At 43.0% G+C, this 22,259-nt stretch overlaps 1 protein-coding gene across 1 annotated transcript in view; it reads right to left on the minus strand.

The window, feature by feature from the left end:
• ABHD2 (abhydrolase domain containing 2) overlaps positions 1 to 22,059 on the minus strand; it is a 156,360-nt gene extending 134,301 nt beyond the window's left edge. Inside the window, exon 1 of the mRNA XM_030189696.1 lies at positions 21,981 to 22,059. The gene's annotated coding sequence lies outside the window, so the exon portion shown is untranslated. The remainder of the gene's footprint in view (positions 1 to 21,980) is intronic.
• Positions 22,060 to 22,259: the final 200 nt, after the last annotated feature.

Below are 22,259 nucleotides of genomic sequence, written 5' to 3' on the forward strand. Positions count from 1 at the left end.
TCTGCTTCCTATCTTTCAACCAGTTCACACTTTCCAAAAATACTAGGACTAGGGGGCATGCGATGAAACTACAGTGTAGTAAATTTAAAACAAAGGAGAAAATTTTTCTTCATCCAACGCGTAATTAAACTCTGGAATTCATTGCCAGAGAACGTAGTGAAGGCAGTTAGCTTGGCAGAGTTTAAAAAGGGGTTGGACGGTTTCCTAAAGGACAAGTCCATAGACCGCTACTAAATGGACTTGGGGAAAAATCCACAATTTCGGGAATAACTTGTATAAAATGTTTGTACGTTTGGGTGGCTTGCCAGGTGCCCTTGACCTGGATTGGCCGCTGTCGGGGACAGGATGCTGGGCTCGATGGACCTTTGGTCTTTTCCCAGTATGGCATTACTTATGTACTTATGTAACGCAAATCCCATACCACTCTTGTAGTTTTTCTTTGCACCGCTTCAATTCTTTTAACATCCTTAGCAAGATACGGCCTTCAAAAGTGGATTGTTTTGAATGATTTGGAGACAGTTTGTGAACTATTAATGGACAAAAAGCTGCTGTGCAATAAGATACTAGTGGCTGGAAATATATTAAGGGCTGGTGGTTGGGAGGCGGGGATAGTGCTGGGCAGACTTATACGGTCTGTGCCAGAGCCGGTGGTGGGAAGCGGGACTGGTGGTTGGGAGGCGGGGGTAGTGCTAGGCAGACTTATACGGTCTGTGCCAGAGCCGGTGGTAGGAGGCGGGACTGGTGGTTGGGAGGCAGGGATAGTGCTGGGCAGACTTATACCGTCTGTGCCAGAGCCGGTGGTGGGAGGCGGGGCAGACTTATACGGTCTGTGCCCTGAAGAGCACAGGTACAAATCAAAGTAGGGTATACACAAAAAGTAGCAAATATGAGTTATCTTGTTGGGCAGACTGGATGGACTGTGCAGGTCTTTTTTCTGCTGTCATCTACTATGTATATGTTACTATGTATATGTTACATATAAGTTTCTGAACACATCATATTTACAATTATTTTATTTGATAAGTTTCAAAATTTCTGGTTTGGGATTTAATAGTGTTATATTTACCAGTAATAATTTTTATTTGAGTACTCCTGTTAATTATTTTATGGAGCCAGGCAGTAACAGAGATGAAACAACCATTCATGGGGGTAAGATCAAGGGAGTGGGGATCTCAGTAAGAAACCAATGAGACATCATATGAAGTATAAGGAAAGGCTAAAGAGGTTAGGGCTCTTCAGCTTGGAAAAGAGATGGAAAAGTGACAGGTAAGGGGAGATATGATTGAGGTCTACAAAATCCTGAGAGTGTAGATTGAGTAGAAGTAAATTGATTTTTTTACTCGTTCCAAAAATACAAAGACTAGGGGATACTTTTAAAATAAATAGGAGGAAATATTTTTTCCCTCAATGAATAGTTAAGCTCTGGAACCCTTTGCCGGAGGATGTGGTACCAGCAATTAGCACATCTGGGTTTAAAAAAAGGGTTGGACAAGTTCCTGGAGGAAAGTCCATAGTCTGCTATTGAAACAGACATGGGGAAGCAACTGCGTGCCCTGGAATTTGTAGCATGGAATGTTGCCACGATTTGGGTTCCTGCCACAGTTGGAAACAGGATACTGGGCTAGATGGCCCACTTGTCTGACCCAGTATGGTTACTCTTATGTTATGATCTGTGTAGTAGAATCTGCTGATACCTAGATGCTGTACTATGCTTGTTAGTGAGGAGAGTAAAATATTGATCAGGAGAAGAGCTAAGACCTATTGCTGAGGCACCCTGCAGGACAATGGACAAGTGGAAGAACCAAAGGAACCAGAAGATACATGAAATGAATGAACACGAAGAAAGAAAAACTGAATCAGTCCAGGACTCAGCCTCTGAAATTAGCCTCGCTGAGTCAGGCTATAGGAGCTGGTATTCAGCCTCGCCTCACCCTATGCTTGGAACAACCTTCCTGAGCCCTTACGCCAAGCCCCCTCCCTGCCCATCTTCAAGTCTTTACTTAAAACCCACCTCTTCAATGCTGCGTTTGGCACCTAACACTTACCGTTCAGTAAATCCAGACTGCCCCAATTTGACGGCCCATATCGGACTGACCGTTCACTTGTCTATTAGATTGTAAGCTCTTTGAGCAGGCTCTATCCCTCTATGTTAAATTGTACAGTGCTGCGTAACCCTAGTAGCGCTTTAGAAATGTTAAGTAGTAGTAGTAGTAGTAGTTGATCAGGTCAAAAGCAGATAAGAAACCACCAAATCTACCTTATCCCCATCCAAGAAACTGTACATTTTATTAAGGAGAAAGACATGATCTTGGTACTACAGCTTGGGTGAAAGCTGGTTTTGAGAGCAAAGGTAGACTTGATACTGGATGATTATTAAGGTAAAGGCATCAAGAGAGGGTTTTCTCAGAAGAGGCCTCAGGTTTCCAGATGTCCAGAAGACTGCCTTGTGCTAAGACTGTTCATGAATATGGCTGCAAATGGGAGTAGACCAAGCACAGGATTCCTAAGCCACTGCAAGGGTGGAGGATCAAGACTACAATTAGTATATTTGGTGGAGGCAAGCATTTTAGCTAAGATAATGGAAGTAATGTTAAACAAAGGCATGTATAGTTGGGCCCAGCTAAGGGAGGGGGCGGGGCTGGGCTGGGCCTAGTTGCTAGATCAGAACAAATTGAACAATTCTGGCTTTTCACTGATGTGGCAGACAGAGAAAATGCTCCTTGGAAGAAAAAAAAAAGGACGCTAGGCAATCAATCTTAGAGACAAAACAGGAAACAAACTCATTTGCACTGGAGGTCTGGGAAAAAGTACAGATTACCTGGAGCTAGAAACAATTCAGATTATTAAACAGAAATGTTTCCTGGGATAACCGGCATGAGTATTAATCAACTGGGAATAGTTAAGCTTTCGTCACCATTTTCAAGTTCATTTTGTAATATGGTGATGTTCTCTACAATGGGTCAAAGCACAGTGAGGCCTACGCGTCCATCAAATTTTCTCTGACTACCTTGCATGTTGTTCCAGTAGGTGCATGTGACAGTGGAACTAATTTACCTGATTTGTGAGGTGGAGAGAGAAGCAAGGGTTTTGAATAAGATGTCATAAGAGCCTCTGAAGTAGAACTGGTTCACTAAAGGGGCAGATGAAGTTACCAAGCTTCAGTGGAGAATCAAGTGGGGGGGGGGGGGGGGGGAAGAGGGTGCGCAGTATGGGTGAGAGCTGAAATATGTTGAATGAAACCTAAAATTTTATTTGCGCATTTGTCATACCACCAAATGATCCAAAGATATCATGGGGGTATACATTGAATTTTAATTGCCAAACCTTAGACCATTCTTCTAGCTTCCTTAGGTCCTTTTTCATGTTTTCCACTCCCTCCGGGGTGTCCACTCTGTTACAGATCTTAGTATCATCCGCAAATAGGCAAACTTTACCTTCTAACTCTTCGGCAATGTCACTCACAAATATATTGAACAGAATCGGCCCCAGCACCGATCCTTGAGGCACTCCACTACTCACCTTTCGCTCCTCCGAGCGAATTCCATTCACCACCACCCTCTGGCGTCTGTCCGTCAACCAGTTCCTAATCCAGTGCACCACTTCGGGCCCTATCTTCAGCCCATCCAGTTTATTTAAGAGCCTCCTGTGGGGAACCGTGTCAAAAGCTTTGCTGAAATCTAAGTAGATTACGTCCATAGCTCGTCCCTGATTCAATTCTCCTGTCACCCAATCAAAGAATTCAATGAGGTTCGTTTGGCACGATTTCCCTTTGGTAAAACCATGTTGTCTCAGATCTTGCAACTTATTGGCTTCCAGGAAATTCACTATCCTTTCCTTCAGCATCGCTTCCATTACTTTTCCAATAACCGAAGTAAGGCTTACCGGCCTGTAGTTTCCAGCTTCTTCCCTATCACCACTTTTGTGAAGAGAGACCACATCCGCCGTTCTCCAATCCCTCGGAACCTGTCCCGTCTCCAAGGATTTATTAAACAAATCTTTAAGAGGACCTGCCAGAACCTCTCTGAGCTCCCTCAATATCCTAGGGTGGATCCCATCCAGTCCCATGGCTTTCTCCACCTTTAGTTTTTCAAGTTGTTCATACACACTCTCTTCCCTGAACGGTGCTCTATCCACTTCAATCTCATTTGTACTTTTTGCAGTCCATCGCGGTCCTTCTCCAGGATTTTCTTCTGTGAAAACAGAACAGAAGTATCTATTTAGCAAATTTGCTTTTTCTTCATCATTATCCACATAGCGGTTCGCAGTATCTTTTAGTCTCACAATTCCCTTTTTAGTCATTTTCCTTTCACTAATATACCTGAAGAAAATTTTGCCACCCCTCCTTACATTTCTAGCCATTTGTTCTTCCGTTTGCGCTTTTGCCAGTCATCTCTCTCTCTTGGCTTCTTTCAGTTTCATCTGGTATTCCTCCTCGTGTCCCTTTTCTTGAGTTCTTTTGTATTTCTGGAACGCCAACTCTTTAGCCTTTATTTTCTCAGCCACTTGCTTGGAGAACCATATCGGTTTCCTTTTTCTCTTGCTTTTATTTACTTTCCTTACATAAAGGTTCGTGGCCCTATTTATAGCTTCTTTCAGCCTGGACCACTGTCCTTCCATTTCTTGTATTTCCTCCCATCCCATCAGCTCCTTCCTCAGGTATTCCCCCCTTTTACTAAAGTCAGCATGTTTGAAATCCAGGACTTTGAGTGGCCACCCTCCTCTTCAGCCGTCATATCAAACCAAACCGTTTGATGGTCATTGCTGCCCAGGTGGGCACCCACTCGGACATTTGACACATTATCCCCATTTGTGAGTACCAGATCTAGCGTCGCTCCCTCCCTCGTGGGTTCCGACACCATTTGTCTGAGCAAAGCACTTTGAAAAGCATCCACGATCTCTCTACTTCTTTCCGATTCCGCAGACGGAATCTTCCAATCTACATCCGGCAGATTGATATCTCCCAACAACAGCACCTCTCTTTTCTTCCCCAACTTTTGAATATCAGCGATCAGATCTTTATCTAGGTCCTCCAATTGTGTCGGGGGTCTGTAGACAACACCCACATGGACAGAGGTTCTATCCTCTCTTTTTAAGGTGATCCATATCGCTTCTTCCTTTCCCCAGTTCCCTGTCATTTCAGTCGCTGTGATATCATTTCTCACATACAGAGCTACTCCTCCACCTTTACACCCCTCTCTATCCTTCCTAAAAAGATTATAGCCTGGTATGTTTGCATCCCATTCATGGGAACTATTGAGCCATGTCTCTGTGATTGCAACTATGTCCAAGTCTGCTGGAAAATGAACAATGCCACAGGTGGAATATATATAATTGTTAGGTAAAGAAAAATATATATAAATAGTTCTGAAGCAAAGTGCCAAGCAAAATACAAAAATAACTTGCTATAAAATTAGATTATCACCAAAATATATTACCATCTGATTATCCTAATGCACTAACTAAAGGAGTGATTACACAACCCAGTACAATCATAAATTCCTAATGATTGTTATAAGAACTTATCACACGTCTTATGCAAAATACAGTGATCAGCTGAATACACAGACCAAAAGTCCTGCTGTAAACCTATCTGCCTCAGATAAACTAAGGACTAATTATCCCCGACTATAGGTAATATATCCTGGTATCTAGCTGACAACCTCAGCGAGCCTCCCAGTCCAGGAATAGGTCCAAGAGTCGAAATCTGGATGCAAATGGTACAGTCTTAGATAAGGCCTGGTGTTGTAGCTGAACAGGCCTCGTCAGTTGGTTACAAGGCACGCAGTTCACTGGTGTTAGGAAAATCAGTCTCTTACTCTCTTTAGAGCTTTCTTATCCACCTGCAAATCCTCCGGTCTTTTACTTCTGGTGTTCTCTTCCTCTTCTTCTCCTTCCAACTGAACTTTCTTCAGTCCAAACCTTTGGTATCCAAGCGTCAGGTGATACCTGTGGACCAATCACAGACGAGGACATATGTCCAGCCAGATTCATAGTCATGAAGAAGCCTTTGTTATAACCATGAAGCGGTTATCAATGGCATGCAAACTTCTTGTTTGATTCCATTCTTTTAGAGCCATGGGCGTTTTTCTCCTCCAAGCTTCCCATGGAGATAACGGGGGCCAGTTTGCAACAACGAATATGTCCTTGGATGAAGTAATCTTGCAATGCTCAGCAGTACTTTTCCTTTGCAAGAAAGCTGGATTCTAATAGTTACAGATGTATTCAGGGCACAGGCTGTAGAATCCATATTGTTATAAGAATGGTTCAGGCTTGCATAGGCCAAGACCAGCAAAGGTGAGATCTCAGGTAAATACCCCTACACTGCATCTCAAAAAAGATATAGTGGAATTAGAAAAGGTACAGAGAAGGGCGACAAATATGGTAAAAGGGATGGGGCAACTTCCCTATGAGGAAAGGCTGATGCATCTATGATTGTTCAGCTTGGAGAAAAGACAGCTGAGGGGAGATATGATAGAAGTCTATAAAATAATGAGTGAAATGGAACGGGTAGACGTGAATTGTTTGTTTACTCTTTCCAAAAATACTAGGACTAGGGGGCATGCGATGAAGCTACAAAGTAGTAAATTTATTACGAATCGGAAAAAATGTTTCTTCACTCAACGTGTAATTAAACTCTGGAATTCGTTGCCAAAGAATGTGGTAAAGGCGGTTATCTTAGCAGGGTTTAAAAAGGGTCTGGATGGCTTCCTAAAGGAAAAGTCCATAGACTATTATTAAATTGACTTGGGGAAAATCCACTGGCTATTTCTGGGATAAGCAGCATAAAATGTATTGAACTTTTTGGGGATCTTGCCAGGTATTTGTGACCTGGATTGGCCACTGTTGGAAACAGGATGCTGGGCTTGATGGACCTTTGGTCTGTCTCAGTGTGGCAATACTTATGTACTTATGAGATGGGCATTTCCCAATGCATTCTCATCATCTATTGAGAAATGCCTTTGCCTTCAAGCATGCGGCTCTTCCCCTCAACTACTTCCCCCTTTCTGTCGTGAGCTTGGATAGAGGCAGAGAGTAGCAGAAAGGAAAAAAAAGCTAGAATGGTGATTAAGGGCTGCCCCAGAGGTCTCCAGTGGCTGCCGTTGGCCCCCGGGCCTTGCATTGAAGAAAACTGTGCTGTACAGTCATATTTAATATAAACATCTGCACAAACCATTATAGAGCAGTGCCTCGATTTACTTAAATCTTCCAAAGGAAGTCTGAAAGGTTTGTTTACTTTTGCCACTCTGCTATATACCAACCACCTAGAATGCACACAAACAGTGGTACCTGCCATCTGATGTCAATATAGCCTGAAAGAAAAGATCACCTGAACAAACAAATCTACCTCTGCAGGTCTGGAAAGCAGGTAGAACAGAGAAGCCTACACTGCTCAAACGGGGAGAGGCCTGAAACTAAAGGGGGTCTTTTAGTAAGGCACGCTGATGTTTTTGGCGCGTGATAAAATTCTGGGCGCATAGGAATTCATTGGTGTCTCTAACATTTAGTCCGCCTACAATTTTAGCGCGTGCCAAAAACGTGAGCTCGCCTTAGTAAAAGACCCCCAAAGTGCTCCGTGCGAGCCTGTGAACTCAAGAAGTGGCATCGGCAGAAAGGAGAGCAAAGTCAGGGGGACACAGGAGAAGGTTTATGTTGATTCAGCCCATTATTTTGTCTAGGGGGGAAAATGTTTTGAACATCTGGCCCTTTAAATGAGATATAGAAGTGCATTTTCAAAGCACTTAGACTTACAAAGTTGCATAGAGGCATATTTTCAAAGCACTTAGCCTCCCAAAGTTCCATAGAAACCTATGGAACTTAGCCTCCCAAAGTGCTTTGAAAATAAGCCTGATAGTCACCTTTGAAACTTTGTGAGTCTAAGTGCTTTGAAAATGATGGCAGATAAAGACCTGAATGGTCCATCTAGTCTGCCCAACAGTCACATAGTATTATCAGTTCATGATAAAACCAACAATGAATGTGGCATAAAATATGTATGTCTCTTTGCTGTTTTTGGGACACAGACTAGTCCATCCGGCACTGGCCTTACATTCCAGCTAGTGGAAGGAGTTGCCATCAAAGCCCACTCCAGCCCATCCGGATCTGTCTTGCCATATACAGGGCAGAGACCATGGAAGTTTGCCCAGCACTGGCCTTAGTTCCTCACAGTTGAGAGTCACCATTTAACACATCAGCATCCACAAAGTTATTTTAAGTTTTCTTTTATACCATCCTCTTTCTAAATAGGAATTTCTGTCTTTATCCCACATGTTTTTGAATTTTGTCACTGTTTTTGGTTGAATACCCTGGGAAGGTATTCCAGGCATTGTCCAACCTCTCTGTGAAAAAAGTATGTTCTGATATTTCTCCTATGTCCATCACCCTGCATCCTCAGTTCATGTCTTCTAGTTTTGCCATTTCTCTGTCTCTGGAAACAATTTGTTTGTATATTAATACCTCTGAAGTATTTAAACATCTATATTATATCTCCCCATCCCTCCTTTCCTCTAGGGCAAGGCTGGCCAACCTCAGTCCTCGAGGGCCGCAATCCAGTTGGGTTTTCAGGATTACCCCAATGAGTGTGCATGAGATCTGTTTGCATGCACTGCTTCCATTATATGCGGATAGGTCATTCATATTCATTTAGGAAATCCTGAAAACCCAACCTTGCGAGGTCCATGGTTGGCCACCCCTGCTGTAGGGTAGTGGTTCAACCCAGTCCTCAAGGACTGCCTGGCCAGTTGGGTTTTAGGATATCCAGAATGAATATGCATGACATGTATTAGCATGCACTTCCTTGACTACATGTAAATATCTCTCATGCATATTCATTGTGGGTATCCTGAAAACCTGACTGGCCAGGTGGCCCCTGAAGACTGGGTTGAAAACCACTGCTCTAGGGTATGTATATTCAAGTCTTCCAGTCTCTTCGCATGTCTCTTTTGGTGCAAATCCCATACATTTTTTGTCGCCTTCCTCTTAACCACTTTGTCTTTTTACATTCTTAGCCTCCAAAACTGAATATAATACTCCAAGTGGGCTCACCAATGACTTGTACAGCGGCATCAACACCTCTTTTCTTCTTTTAGCTATCTAGAATATGAATACTCATAATAAATATTCATCAGACATATTTATTAGGATTTATTTACCACCTTTTTGAAGAAATTCACCCAAGGTGGTGTATAGCAAGAATAAGCTGGACTTAGGTAATATACAATTATAGCAGTAAAGAAATTCAAATTCATTGTGATTAGTCATGGCATGAATTTTGGGCATTTCACCCTTTCCTACTGGTTCTCTCCCATACAGCATAAACATCTCTCTCTGTCTCTCTCACCCTCTTTCTTTCTCTTATGCCCTTCTCCCCAAACTTCACTCAAATTCTCTCATTCCCCCCTCTCCAGCCTTCACCCAAATTCTCTCATTCCCCCCTCCCCAGCCTTCACCCAAATTATCCCATGCCCCCTTTACCCAGTTTCTCTTCTGCTCCCCTCCCTAGCCTTCACCTATATTCTCTCAATCCCCGCTCTCCCCGTTCTTACCTCAACAGCAGGTCTCGGGCTCCACATTTTCTCTTCTTCCTTGCTGCCTCAAAGTCCATTTTCTTCCCCTGCACCGCAATCAGGCTCTGCTGATATTTGAGCCGCGCTGTGTAGGAAGTTGGGGAAAGTCTCACAGTTTCAAAGTCCCGTGAGAGTTGTGGGACTTCCCCAACTTGCTGTACAGTGTGGCTCAAGTATCTACAGAGTCTGATTTCCATGCAAGGGAAGAAAATGAACTTGCCTGCATTAATCGCATTTTAACCCCAGCTGATTTTTTTAATGCGTTAATTGCCCACCTCTTATTCAAATCACAATACAAATTATGGCATGTCGTCACAGACTACAATAAAACATCGTAATAGACTGCGGAGGTGAAACATATAAACAGGTAAGTGTGACTAACTTAAGGACAAATTGCACATGGAGTCAGAAAAACTGCATCAAAATGATCCCAGCTAGAGTAGGAGTGGATGAGCAAGTGCTATTACAGTCTGTGCAGCTGGTGTTGGTCCTTGTGTACTTGTGAGACTAGCTACTTAGTTGCTTTTTCCATTAAAGGCTTAGGAGAAAAGCCAAGTTTTCAGTTGCTTCCTGAAGTAAAGAGAGGCTTGCATTAAGCAAAATACTTTCTGGGAGTGTGTTCCAGATTGTGGGTGGAGGGTGTGGTTAGGGATATTCCCTAGGAGGAATACTGGTATTCAGGTTGTCTAAAAATTCTGCTAGCCTATATATCGATCATATCTACAAGAAGACCTAGTGACTAAAAGGGTGAAGATGACAAGGGATTCTTATGTAATTTGTGCGTTGGTGATGCAAATAAATGTCACTTGTGCATGTAAAATGTTTAATTCCGTTCAGGTTTGAGGTTATCATCGCAAAATGTTTAGGGGGCTCACTTTTTTGCAGACACAGTATTTACATATATATACACACACACACTATCCTATATAATAATTTCCACCTCCAACATTCTGAAGCTGACTCCCGTGGCACCGAAGGGTTCGTAGGGTCCGTGCGGTTCATGGGGTTCGTGCTGCCTGTAACCATCTGTCTCACTGTTCCGCCCTCGCGTCATAACGTTATGACGTTGAGGGCTGAACACTGAGAGGGAAGGGGACGCAGCATAGTTGCCAGGCAAAGCAACAGAACGTCAAACATGAGGGTGTCATCGTCCCTTCCTCCCTCCCTCCCATGTTTAAAAGTCATCTTCACTTACCAAGTCAGGGTTACGGCAGCCGCAAAACGCGTGCAACCTCGGCCCTTTTCGCCTTTTACCATTATCTATTCTTCTTTAGCTTATATGTATGTACACGATGTGTATATATATATATATATATAGTAACTACGTTACTATATATATACACATCGTGTACATACATATAAGCTAAAGAAGAATAGATAATGGTATTGTATGAGGTTCCTGAACAATAGGTTGGCTTGTAACATACATTAGGTCATTGTAAATAGATCTTATTCAGTTTAAGGTTTAGGGTGGTATTGCTTGATTGTTAATATCAGGGAGGTTAGTCTTTCATGTGATAACAGATCGGTTTTGTATAGATCGTGTATAGTGTTATTATTTAGTAACTAAGATGGATGTTTGTGGTAAGCCTTCTTGAAAAGATCTGTTTTCAGTAGCCTTTGGAAGATGGGTAGGTCTTGTGTTGTTTTTATGGCCTTCGGTAGTGCATTCCATAACTGCGTGCAGATGTATGAGAAACTGGTCGCGTATGTGGATTTGTACTTTAGCCCTTTACAATTAGGATAATGGAGATTGAGGAATTTATTTATTAGGATTTTTGGCTTGTGCCTTTTTTCAGTAGTAGCTCAAAGCAAGTTATATTTGAGTACAGTAGTTCCCTGTCCCTAAAAGGTTAACATCTCAGTTTGAACCAGAGGCAATGGAGAGTTAAGTGACTGCCCAAAGTCACAAGGAGCCACAGTGGGATTTGAACCAGGCTTCCCTGATTCTCAGCCCACTGTTCCAACTGTGTAGATGACAAAAAGAAGAGACTTATCTAGACCAGTGGTTCCCAAACCTGGTCCTGGAGGCACCCCAGCCAGTCAGATTTTCAGGATATCCACAATGAAAATTCATGAGAGAGATCTGCATGCAAATCTTTCTCATGGATATCCTGAAAACCCGACTGGCTGGGGTGCCTCCAGGACCAGGTTTGGGAATCACAGATCTACTACTACTACTACTTAACACTTCTATAGCGCTACAAGGCATACACAACGCTGTACACCATACACATAAAGACAGTCCCTGCTCAAAGAGCTTACAATCTAAATAGACCATAATATTTTTGTAATCTCTCTATTCTAATTGTTTGCATCATTTAAAAATAAAGCTCTGTTCAACTATTAAAATCCTTTTCCTTCTGTTCAAAATTGCAGCCACAAAATTACTTTTCTTTCAGTTCTGCTCCATTTCCCTATTCTTCAGTCAATAATTTCCCAATAGTCCAGGTACATTTTCCAAAAGCTATTTAATGCCGCCCTAGCGAGTGAGTCACTGTCATTCACTGTAAGTTGCAATGAAATGAATGAAAGGAAAACATGCTAAAAGCTTCATAACTGAAAGGAAAGAGTGTTTAATCTTCATGTTTATCCCCGGTGGAAGTGTAGGGTTTCTTTCTTGCCGGTTTTGTAATATATTCCAAATGCTTAGCTAATAATCCTTGCATAAAAGTGCAGCTGCCATTTAAATGTTTTTTTTTTCTTTGTTTGTTTGGGTTTTTTTTTTTTTTTTAAGTACACTGAGCCCTTCGAACTGGATCAAATCTACACGAGGCTGCCTCTGTATGGACTAAAACATTTTTCTCATTTGGAGACAAGGGGGGGGGGGGGGGGAAACAAATTGGTCCTATTTTAGAATTGGCAGCCATTAAGGAAAGAAAGTAAATAACTGAGGTAGGCAGGAGAAGAAAGACTCATTTCATTTCTCAAAGGAAGGGCTAATCCAATTTCATCTCTTCAACATAAATCTGTGTGGGAGAGAGACAAGTAGGTACTGGTAAAGAAGATCATCAATAGAAATCAAACAAAATAAAACATGGAAAAGAAAATAAGATGATACCTTTTTTATTGGACATAACTTAATACATTTCTTGATTAGCTTTCGAAGGTTGCCCTTCTTCCTTCGAAAGCTAATCAAGAAATGTATTAAGTTATGTCCAATAAAAAAGGAATCATCTTATTTTCTTTTCCATGTTTTATTTTGTTTGATTTCTATTGATAACCTTAAGACTGGACTAACACGGCTACCACACTCCTCTGGTAAAGAAGAGAAATTTGGGAGAACTGGCTGGGGGAGGGATAGAAAAAAAAAACAGACTGTTGAGGACTGACTGGAGAGAGAGAGAGAGAGAGAGACAGACAGACAGACACTGGTAGAGAATGGAAGAAGAAAAACAGGGACAAAGGGCCTCTTATCAAATCGCGCTAGCAGCTCCAGTGCGGTAATGCCGACAAAGCCCATTCACTTTGAATGGGTTCCGTTGGAATTGCCACGTGGAAACCGCTAATGCAGCTTGATAAAAGAGGCTCAAAGAGAGATACTGAGGAAAGGCTTGGTGCAGAGGGAAGAGAGGCTGGGAAGAGTGGTTGGGACGAGACAAAGCCAACATGGATTTAGTGAAGGGAAATCTTGCCTCACCAATCCATTACATTTCTTTGAAGGGGAGAACAAACATGTGGATAAAGGTGAGCCGGTCGATATTGTGTATCTGGATATTCAGAAGACGTTTGACAAAGTACCTCATGAAAGACTCCAGAGGAAATTGGGGAGTCATAGGACAGGAGGTAGTGTTCTATTGTGGATTAAAAACTGGTTAAGAAAGATAGAAAACAGAGAGTAGGGTTAAATGGTCATTATTCTCAATGGAGAAGGGTAGTTAGTGGGGTTCCCCAGGGGTCTGTACTGGGACTGCTGCTTTTTAACATATTTTTAAATGATCTAGACATGGGAGTAACTAGTGATGTAAGTAAATTTGCTGATGACACAAAGTTATTCAAAGTTGTTAAATCGCAAGAGGATTGTGAAAAATTACAAGAAGACCTTACGAGACTGAGAAACTGGGTATCCAAATGGCAGATGACGTTTAATTGTGAACAAGTGCAAAATGATGCATGTGGGAAAGAGGAACCTGAACTATAGCTACGTAATGCAAGGTTCCACGTTAGGAGTCACTGACCAAGAAAGGGATCTCGGCGTCATTGTGGATGATACACTGAAATCCTCTGCTCAGTGAGCTGTGGCAGCTAAGAAAGCAAATAGAATGTTAGGTATTATTAGGAAAGGAATGGAAAACAAAAGTGAGGACTTTATGCCTTTGTTATCAGTTCATGATGCGACCAAACCTCAAATACTATGTTCAATTCTGGTCACCGTATCTCAAAAAGATATAGTGGAATTAGAGAAGGTACAGAGAAGGGCGATGAAAATGATAAAGGGGATGGGACTTCCCTATGAGGAAAGGCTGAAGCATCTATGGCTCTTCAGCTTGGAGAAAAGATGGCTGAGGGGAGATATGATAGAGGTCTATAAAATAATGAGTGGATGGAACGGGTAGACGTGAATCGTTTGTTTACTCTTTCAAAAAATACTAGGCCTAGGGGGCATGAGATGAAGCTACAAAGTAGTAAATTTATTACGAATTGGAGAAATATTTCTTCACTCAACGTGTAATTAAACTCTGGAATTTGTTGCCAGAGAATGTGGTAAACGCAGTTAGCTTAGCGGGGTTTTAAAAAGGTCTGGTCGGCTTCCTAAAGGAAAAGTCCACAGACCATTATTAAATTGACTTGGGGAAAATCCACTGCTATTTCTGGGATAAGCAGCATAAAATGTATTGAACTTTTTCAGGATCTTGCCAGGTTATTTGTGACCTGGATTGGCCACTGTTGGAAACAGGATGCTGGGCTTGATGGACCTTTGGTCTGTCCCAGTGTGGCAATACTTTTGTACTTATGTACTTATTAGTAAAAAAGCCCCGTTTCTGATGCAAATGAAACGGGGGCTAGCAAGGTTTTCTTCAGAGTGTGCATGTGGAAGTGTGTGTGTCCCTGCCCTCTGCCCTCTCTCCCTTCCCCCCTCCGAGTGGAGTCCTTCAGTGTTAAGTTTCCTGCTGTGCTGTGTTTGTGTTACAGAGAGAGTGAGGGCGTCTCTCTCCCCTCCTCCCTCCGAGTCCTTCACTGTTACATAGAGAGCGATTTCGTGCTGTGCTGTTTTCCTTCACTGTTTGTGTTACAGAGAGAGGGAGGGTGGGGCAGACACTCATGGGGAAACCGGATATCTCTGGCGCTTCACACTTCCGGCTGGAGGCTTCATTAGAACGTTGGTGGTGTCTTTTATATATAGAGATGAGTCCTTGAACTTTCAGAGATTAACAAGTACACGCCACCAAAGCATCTGGAAACCTCTGTTCTATGATAACCTAAGGCTTCTGTTCTCATGACTGTCCATCTGCCTATTAAGTAGTCTGACACCACTTGCACAAGAAGCCACAGTCCTCATTCTTGCTTCCTTCCCCTAATGGCCAGCATCACCCCCTCCTCCTCCTAAGGTAGGGCGGGAAGGGAAGGAGATGAGACACTGTCATTTCTGATGCCTCCTACTTCCTCCCTTGCCTGCCTTGAGTCCTTACAGAAGAGTGAGCATTGCACAGACTGTAAATACAAGCTCGTGCTGAAGTGCTGCCATGTCCTGCCTTCCAACCCCCAACAGGAAGTTTGTCTCCGAAGAGTATAGGAAAAGGCAGCACCTTAGTGTGGACTTGTGATTACAGGGCCTGCACAGTACTCAGTCTTCTGTAAGGACTAGAGGAAGGCATGGGAGTAGGTTGGTGGCATCCAGTGCCTGGATGTCAGATGGGTATCTGACAGCACCATTCAATACTCATCATGTGTAACAAGTTGTCCTGAGAGTCCCCGTACGGGCCACCAATGTTTTTAGGGTTCTTTTTACTCTCTCCCAAATCTTTATGTACCACAAACCCACAATTTGGAGGGACAAAAGACGCCAAGGCTGCGTCTTGTGAAAACAATCAGTTACTTTATTTATTTGTTGCATTTGTATCCCACATTTTCCCACCCATTTGCAGGCGCAATGTGGCTTACATTGTTCCGTCATGTGATACCAAGGCTGCGTCTTGTGAAAGCAATCAGTTACTTTATTTTCCCTACTTACCAAATACACATACAATCAGTAATTGCTTTTGGAAGAGAGACTGCTGCATAGAAATGCTGTCTGTGTCCAACATCTCCCAAAAGCAATTACTGATTGTTATTTGTATTTGGTAAGTAGGGAAAATACAGTAACTGATTGCTTTCACAAGACGCAGCCTTGGTGTCTTTTGTCCCTCCAAATTGTGGGTTGGTGGTACATAAAGATTTAGGAGGGAGTAAAAAGAACCCTAAAAACACATGTTACTTGCATGGAATAAAAAGGGAAACCCAGTGTCAGAAGTCGCCATATTCTGTATAAGGGAGGCTATAACCTCTGAACAGTCTGAAGGGGTTGCAGGTCCCATCAGGGTTATTAGGCATGTGCATCCCCATTGGGAGAGAACAGATGTATTTCCCTTGAGGACATATGCACAGTAGTCACATGGTCATCTCGGCATTCCTTCAACAGGCACTACAGGCTGGATCTGCAAGGCAGAGAGGACACTGCTTTTGGAACCATTTTGAAGACTGCCATGGCTTTCTCCAGTCTGAAAGGTGCTTTTGGTACATCCCACTTGTATAGACTGGTCGGCAGGGAAGCTTAGGAAAGTGAAATTATGTTACCTGGTAAATACCTTTCCTTCAGTCCTGCCAGACCAATCTGGAATCATTCCAGGAAAGCTGCAATTCTCACAACAAAACTTAAGAGGGGGACAGCAAAAGCAAGCTGGTGGGTTTCAAACTCTTCCCTGGCTCTGGTACTCAGGGGGCTCTGAACTGCTGGGAGCCTGTGCCCAAAACAGTACAAAACCTGGCTTTTTAACACAATAAGAAGTGGCCTAGTGGTTAGGGTGGTGGACTCTGGTCCTGGGGAACTGAGTTTGATTCCCACTTCAGGCACAGGCAGCTCCTTGTGACTCTGGGCAAGTCACTTAACCCTCCATTGCCCCAGGTATAAATAAGTACCTGTATATAATATGTAAGCCGCATTGAGCCTGCCATGAGTGGGAAAGCGCAGGGTACAAATGTAACAAAACAAAAAAATAATGCTGATTTATTTTCCAGGCTTCTTCAGCCTATGTTCTGTAGCCAGTTTTGCTCAGTCTTCGTACATAATTTCGCCTCTCTTATGATACAGTTTCATCTGTCTAGGATATGTTTGTTTTGGATTGGCCAAACAGAAATGTGCAAATAAATAAGATACAGAACTCAATTTACCTACAGGGCTGTTGCAAAGAACAAACAAGCAGGGAGACAATCCTGAATATCAGATCTGGCAGTGGTAGTGAGGTGGCACCATGCTGCCCCTTTGAGTCAGTCTGAGTCTGGAAACACGTCAGCCTGAAAAGGGAGTGGGAGGCATTGGGGTACCAAATGCAACCTTTGTCCTGAGGGCTGTTTTGTGCAGTAACTACCATATGTAACAGGACCTGATTGCACCTAACACAGCTTTGGTTTTATATTTAATAAATAGATCTCCAACAGATGAGGTTGATTCTTTATGAAACAACAAATGCCAAAATATCTCTCTCATCAAATGCTTGCACCTTTAAACCAGAACCCTCTCTCGAAGCTTTAACTTTTGACCAGGTACAGCATATCCCCAGAGGTGCACTGCCCCTTTCTTCACCTCCCCACCACTTTAGCTGAGATGCAGCAAATCAGAAATGAACATGAATTCATAATTTCATAGTTTCATAATACATTTGGAAGTAGTAACTGTGTGACGCCCATCATCACAAAGATTTGATTACTTGTCTTACTATATTCAAGCTCAGTATGGGTACAAGGGGCTTTATAATTTTTGAAATTTTTGCAGCATTTTTTGCACAGAACTTCCCAATCCTAATGCCTGAAATTTCCTCCTATTTCCCTCTTCAAGCTCCAGCCTCTCCCACCCTCCCTAATGGCACACTATCTGCCCCTTCCCCCCCCCCCTTCATTGTACTCCCCCTCCCCCACAGAGATCGTGCAGTAGGAGGAGGAAGTGAACTGCTATATATCACGTCACATCCTCTCCTCCTCTGTCAGATTAGACTTGACTGCTTATGGGAACCATGGGACCCCCGAAGTTCACAAACAGTTTAGTCTAAGCTGGCAGAGGAGGAAGTAACCTGTGTGCTGCAGTTCACTTCCTTCTTCTGCTGCATGAAATCGCCAAGGGAGGGGGGAGAGAGACTCGATGCTGGCACCGAGCAGAGTTCTGCACACTCTGCAGTGTGGTGTCATTCTGCACTGATAGAATGAGTACTGTAGCCAGCGGGGGGGTCATCCAAAAACAGGAGGACGAAAAGAAAGATGAAATATTTTATTCATCAAAAGTACCTGACACAGCACCATGTTTCGGCTAAGTGCCTGCCTCAGGGGTCTTGATACAGTTTGTCAATATCTTTTAAGCTTGAAAAAGATGCGTGTTGAAAAGTACAACAAATCAGTCCAAGAGAAATATGTGAATGCTGCAACCCAAAAGTTCACATATTTCTCTTGGACTGATTCACTCTACTTTTCAACACACGTCTTTTTCAAGATAGCGTCTGTTTCAACCACACAAACTTAAAAGATATTGACAAACTGTATCAAGAGCCCTTAGGCAGGCACTTAGCCGAAACACGGTGCCGTGTTGGGTACTTTGAGGAATAAAGCATTTCATCTTTCTTTTGTCCTCCTGTTCATAGGAGCCGGCTCTGTGGGTGCTTGAGCACCCCCAATATTGAGCAAATTCCTTGACTGTGTCCAGGGAGAGGTCATTTCTATTTAGTTTAGCACCCCCAATAATTTTAAAAAGTTCCTGTTGTTTTTGGAAGAGCCCTGCTGGCTACACTATTCATTCTACTACTGTTATTAATCACTTCTATAGCGCTACCAGTCGTACACAGCGCTTTACAACTGAACATGAAGAAAGACAGTCCCTGCTCAAAAGAGCTTACAATCTAAATCAGGACAAACAGACAGGATCAATAAGGATAAGTGAAGGACATACAGGACGACACAAGGATAAGATAAAAGTGACAAGTCAGGAGTCGAAAGCAGCATCAAACAGGTAGGCCTTTAGCCCGGATTTGAAGGCAGCCAGGGATGGAGCTAGATGTAATGGCTCAGGAAGCCTATTCCAGGCATAAGGTTTGGCGAGATAGAAGGAGCGGAGTCTGGAGTTAGCGATGGAGGAGAAGGGTGCAACTAGGAGAGATATGCCTAGTGAAAAGAGTTCTAGGGAAGGAGTGTAGGGAGAGATGAGGGTGGAGAGGTAGTGAGGGGCTGCAGAGTGAGTACTTTTACACAAAGTGAGCTATAGTCTTCCGCTTCTGCGGCTTCCCTTGTAATTTTGTGCTGCACAGAATTCCCCCAAGAGTAATCTAAGCACTAGATTTACTAGGCTACATTATTGTATTTTGGGGTCCTTTTACTAAGCTGCAGTACAAAATGGCCTTAGCGAATGGGAAAAACCCATGTAAGGGGACGCTAAAAGGCCATTTTTACCACAGCAGTAGAATGGCCAATATTTTATTTTTCCTATTAAAGGCCATGTTGCCGTTTGCGTGGCCATTATAAATAGCGCATGAGCACTTACCGACAACTATTTTGTAGGCGATAAGGACTCACACGTTAATCAATTAGTGTGCGGTAATGTAGCATTTGTGTTGCAAACCGTACGAGCAGAGACTTGCTGACCTGAACATGTATACCTTGGAGGAAAGGAGAAACAGGGGTGACATGATACAGACGTTCAAGTACTTGAAAGGTATTAATCTGCAAATGAACCTTTTTCCGGAGACAGGAAGGTGGTAGAACTAGAGGACATGAATTGAGGTTGAAGGGGGGCAGACTCAGAAGTAATGTCAGGAAGTATTTTTTCACGGAAAGGGTGGTAGATGCGTGGAATGCCCTCCCGTGGGAGGTGGTGAAGATGAAAATGGTTATGGAATTCAAACATGCACGGGATAAACACAAATGAATCCTGTTTAGAAGGAATGGATCTGCGGAATCGTAGCAAAGATCGGGTGGAGACGCCGTAACTGGGAAGCAAAACCAATGCTGGGCAGACTTCTACGGTCTACGTCCTGATCGTGACTGGATAGGGATGGGCTGGAGTGTAAATTTTAAGGGGCTCCGATATTAGCTTCAGAACCTTTAGCACAAGAACAGTGCTGGTCAGACTTTTACGGTCTGTGCCCTGAGAAAAGCTGGGACAAATCAAACTCAGGTATACATATAAAGTATAGTCAATTGGACTTAGCCACAATATTAGATATAAATGAAATTTCAATTTTAACGAATGGCCGTCTGTGGCGTGGCTGTTACAGCATATGTTTATGGAGGAAAAAGCCTCTGAATTCCGGTTCAGAATATTAAGATCTGAATACATGGGGAAAAATCTTCATCGGCTAAAAAACCTCCCTAATGCAACTGAAGGTGTAACTTGTTATTCTATGTGTAGGTATTCAAAACAGACTCAATGCAACACTTATCTTAATGTTGTAAATTTGCAGTTTGGTTCCCTCTGTTCTGTTCCGACAGGGTCCCGTTTCACCGTCTTCGGCTTTCTCAAGGAAAATCGACCTCCTACTGCAATTATAGTTCTTAGCTCTATGGCTACAATTATAGTTCTTAGCCATAGAGCTAAGTAAGAGGTCGATTTTCCTTGAGAAAGCCGAAGACGGTGAAACGGGACCCTGTCGGAACAGAACAGAGGGAACCAAACTGCAAATTTACAACATTAAGATAAGTGTTGCATTGAGTCTGTTTTGAATACATACACACAGAATAACAAGTTACACCTTCAACTGCATTAGGGAGGTTTTTTAGCCAATGAAAATTTTGCCCCATGTATTCAGATCTTAATATTCTGAACCGGGAATTCAGAGGCTTTTTCCTCCATAAACATATGTTGTAACAGCCACGCCACAGACGGCCATTCGTTAAAATTGAAAATACATATAAAGTATCACATGCCATGTAAAATGAGTGTCTTGTTAGGCAGACTGGATAGCCCATTCAGGTGTTTATCTGCTGTCGTTTACTATGTATGCCCTTAAATTTACCACAGCTTAGTAAAAGGGACCTTTTACTAGTTATTAGGTTATCAATAGAAATCAAACAAAATAAAACATGGAAAAGAAAATAAGATGATAACTTTTCTTGATTAGCTTTCGAAGGTTGCCCTTCTTCGTCAGATCTGACGAAGAAGGGCAACCTTCGAAAGCTAACCTTAAGAGTGGACTAACACAGCTACCACACTCCTCTACTAGTTATTAGGGAAAGAGAAAGGGGATGGGACTTGATAAGGTGGTTACAATCAAAGAAGTTTACATATTATATACAGGTACTTATTTTGTACCTGAGGCAAAGCAGGGTTTAGTGATTTGCCTGAGACTCACAAGGAGTTGCAGTGGGAATCGAACCCAGTTATCCAGGATCAAACCCCACTGCACTAAGGGCTAGGCTACTCCTCCACTTATTAATGTATTTTAATACATGTTACTAATAAATAACCTACAGTGACAATAACAGAGCCTGTATTAAATATTTCTCAGTTTTTATGTTTGCTTCCATGTGCATTAACACATTTTAATATACTAGAACAACTTAGTAAATCTAGTGCTAAGGTTTGTACCAATTTTACTGCACCAACCAGAACAACACTTTGAATTCAGTAACAGTGCCTGCATATGCAATTATGGGGGGGGGGGGGGGGGGGACAAAACAAAAATAAAGCAAATTTACCACCTGCTTCTCCCCCCCCCCCCCCCCCCCCCCCCCCCCCCCCATCAAAAACAATTCAAAATAAGCATTGGTATCAATTACTCAGTCCCCATGGATGCAAATTTCCTGCCGGAATAGACTATCCTTTTTCAGCCTTTAGCCCGAACAGGTGAAAAGGTGCAAGTATTTGGGGTATTACTGCTCTGTAAAAAGAAAAACATCCTTCCGGTTTAGCAGCCTCTCTTACGTACTACAATTGCAATTGTTGTGGGGATAAAAGGGGAAGAAGTCAGATATTCCAAACTGGACTCCCGAGAATATCAGCCCAAATTCGGAGGGGAGCTAAAACCGGCTATTTGAATTCCGGTAGGGTGTCAAAGGCAGAGAGGAGCTTCACTCATTTTGGTTCACACTACTCAGCTTCAGGACTTCAAAGGGACGGGGCAGTTATGTAGACCAGGCGCGGCTGTCAAAGGACAAATATTACAAACACCCACCTAAAAAAAAACCCCACAATACCTGGACGAGAAGAATCCTGCTTTTGTGGACAGATACAGAAATCCTTACCTGACCCCCTCCACAAACACAAGTCCAGAGTTTCTGAGCCACGGAGGAAGGACAGGCGGCAGCAGCAGCTTACCCAGCCCTGAAAGCAGAGGCAGGCCGGGAAAGGTAGTTCCTAGCCCTAGACACCAATCGAGGAAGAGGTACTCTGAGGTACTTCCTGGAGAGCAGGAAAAGGGAGGAGCTCGGAAGTCACGTGCGCGCAGCCATGGAAACCGTTTAGCAGAGACGCGGAGGGAAGCAAGCACAGATGCTGTACTTTTGAATGAAAATGCGGCCGAA

This window comes from Microcaecilia unicolor, chromosome 1 (assembly GCF_901765095.1).
Source record: "Microcaecilia unicolor chromosome 1, aMicUni1.1, whole genome shotgun sequence".
Taxonomy (NCBI): domain Eukaryota; kingdom Metazoa; phylum Chordata; class Amphibia; order Gymnophiona; family Siphonopidae; genus Microcaecilia; species Microcaecilia unicolor.